The following is a 3,289-nucleotide window of genomic DNA, read 5'->3' as shown; positions in this document are numbered from 1 at the left end:
ATATACTCTATTCATGGTGTTATTTTGTACTACTATTTTAGGACATTCTCTAGCCACAAAGGGAATAACAACTTTTATAGATATGGAAAAAGGTTTAAAAGTTACATAAATAAATAATATGATGCGAGTTGTTCGAACCTCTGTGAGTAGTTGATTCTCATAAGATGTTTACTATAAGTAGAAACTTATAACTATTATTGTATAAAACAATTGGTGTATAAAGCAATCCCACCATAATTACAAATTTAATATTATAAATTTAATAAATAAAAATATCCAAGTAACAATTAAATAATGAAAGAAAAAAAGTTTTGGTGTAGAGAGGTCTTTTCATCAAAGCAAAAGAGATTCAGTGACTTACATTTCTTCTCCACGATATATATATATATATATATATATATATATATATATATATATATATATATATATATATATATATATATATATATATATATATATATATATATATATATATATATATATATATATATATATATATAGGTTCAAATGTGGATTGACATCTATTATGCGGGGGTGTGGATAATGCTATTTTATGAGAATTACAAAGAAAATATATTCTTTGATAATATGAATACGTTCAATGTTATATAATTATTTTAATTATTAAGCATTTTCACTAATTAAATCGTCTATAAAGTTATTATACATTTTTTTAATTATTCTCATTCTTTTAGAATATTATCAGAATGTTTATTGAGTCATATTCTGTAACAATTAAAATAAATAAAAAACAATGAATGAGAACAAAAATGAATTAGAATTGGTGAGAATCCATTAAAATAACAATAGCTCTGTGAGATTGAACGTATTTACATTACTAAACAACATATTCTCTTAGTAATTTTCATAAAATAGTATTATCCACGCGTCCACACAATAGTTGTCCATCCACATTATAACCTAGTCATATATATATATATATATATATATATATATATATATATATATGAAAAATGCCATTGTTGTATAATAAATTCTTGTCATTTACCTAACTTGGTCACTAAAATATATGTTTTGACTCTCGTTAATTTTAACGAATCCCTGATTACCGATGATATTACATGTAAGTTTTCTCGACATGTCAGACTTCCACAAAGATTCGGTAATTAGGGACATGTTTAAAATTAACGAAAGTTACTTAATTGAGATGTAAATTGTAAGTTAATTACCTATTGCGCAAAAAAAAAAATAGTTTAGTGACCAAATTGGGTAAATGATAATAGTGGGTTGTGCTACAGTTACATTTTCTCCTGTTTATACTACCATGGAAAACTTTACTAGGTTTAGACTAAAGAGTGTCAAATCAAATGGGTAAGTTTTAATAAGACAATCTAAATATGTTCATCTTCTTCAATACCATTATGATGTCTAATTCCCAACACCCAACCCCTAAATCTCGTTTCTTTTTTCTATTTCATTGGTAGAGATCCATGCCCTTGGGTTGAGTTTTGCTAAGTAGCAGCCAATATTGGGTCACCACGGCAAATTCTATGGGTTGGGGTTCTATTAGTGACGATTTAGGTGAGCGTTGAAGAGATATCTAGCACCTGTTTTCCAGGATGGATCGATTTAGGGTTTCAAGGGATCAAAATGTCGATTTTTTAAGAAATATGGTCTCATGACGTGACATTTGAGTGGTCACGACACGACTTAGGTTTATATATAATTCATGTTCAGGACTGGTCTTACAACGTGAGACATAGAGGCTCACGACGTGAGAACTGCTGTAACCCAAGCCCATGATCTTTTAGGGTTTCATTCTTATTTAACCCCCTCTAATCCATTGCTAGGGTTCATTTTTTAGCCTTTAACACCCTTTCACCTCAGAAAACCCTATCCTTCATTCCTTGCTTGATTCTTGAGATTTTTTGAGCTTTTTTTGGCTTGAAGAAAAAAGAGAAGAAAAGAAGAAAGTGGTCTTTTGGTTGAGCTTGCAAGAAATCAACATTATGATCACCTCATATTGTCTATGCACCGTTGTAAGTGTCAACACTTCCATGTTGGAACCTAAAAAGTGAACCTTTAGCAATCACAAGTATTGAAGATTAGAAGTCAGCAGTTTCCGAAATAGAGATGGTGTCCAAAGTGAAGACTATTCCGAGATGGCGCAAAGATCCGAGATTGACATTCTGTTTACGCATTTATCGTTTCTTGTCTTTTTAGTGATTTAACGTTTAATAGAACTTAGCTTTATGTATCTTTTAGATAATCAGTGGTCAGTAGCTGATTATTAACCAATCTTAGGAATGTCTCACAAGTTTGTGCGATGTTCCTCCTTAGCCTATATAAGGAGTGATTTTAATGAGAAGAAAACTACGCATTGTTACTCCAAAGATAGCAAAATTCCATTTGATTTACTTTCACTTTTCTCTCAAGTTAATATCTTTCATAAACATTCTTCTTATTCATTTATTGTCATTACATTGGTTACACTGTTATGTTCTTCATTTAATATTTTGTACTTTCTTGAATATTTCATTCAAGTCATAACTAGTACTACCTAATTCGACTGGAACATCTAATTTAGAGTAGACATTGATCTTAAAGATTATCTCAAGGATTGAGTTTTCAGACCTTGTCCTTGCGCAATAATTTCTAGTACTCACAATTGGTATCAGGGCGTGAGTGGTTGTCCTTTGAATCCATTAGAACATATTATAGTTGATTCGAAATTACCTTGGTATTTCGATCATTTCTGTGTTCAGGATAAAAGTTCTTCTATATACCGCTTCCGATCTAATATCTTAACTTTAATGGCTGCTCCTAATTCTCAACAAATGTATTCAATGCAAATAGCAAATAGCATGGGTTGCCCTTCTTATGCCCCATTGCTAGTTGTTGAAGAGTATGATCACTGGAAAGTCAGAATGGAAAGGTTTTTATTTGGTAAAGAAAAAGGTGAAGCTATCTGGAGATCTATAAAAGAAGGTCTACATGTCCCTGTTAGGTAAACTGTAAGAGATGTTGCTGCAACAATCATAGGACAGGAAGAACAGCGTAAGGCACCTCTCACTGCTAATGACATCAAGAAATTGCATGCAAATAAAGTTGCTTTTTCCAAAATGGTGTTTGGTGTTCCTCTTTCTCTCTTTGAGCACATTAAGTTGTGTAAATATGCTTAAGATATTTGGGACACACTCCAAAACCTATTCGAAGGATCAGAAAACATGAAGGATAAGCGTCTGACTTCCATTGTCAACAAGTTTGATACTTTCACCACAAATCCCAGTGAGTCAGTTTCCTCTGCCTCTAACAGATACCGAATCGT

Source organism: Lactuca sativa, chromosome 2, assembly GCF_002870075.4.
Source record: "Lactuca sativa cultivar Salinas chromosome 2, Lsat_Salinas_v11, whole genome shotgun sequence".
In the NCBI taxonomy this organism is placed as follows: domain Eukaryota; kingdom Viridiplantae; phylum Streptophyta; class Magnoliopsida; order Asterales; family Asteraceae; genus Lactuca; species Lactuca sativa.
The sequence above is the reverse complement of the archived record's forward strand: the minus strand, read 5'-3'. Positions refer to the sequence as shown.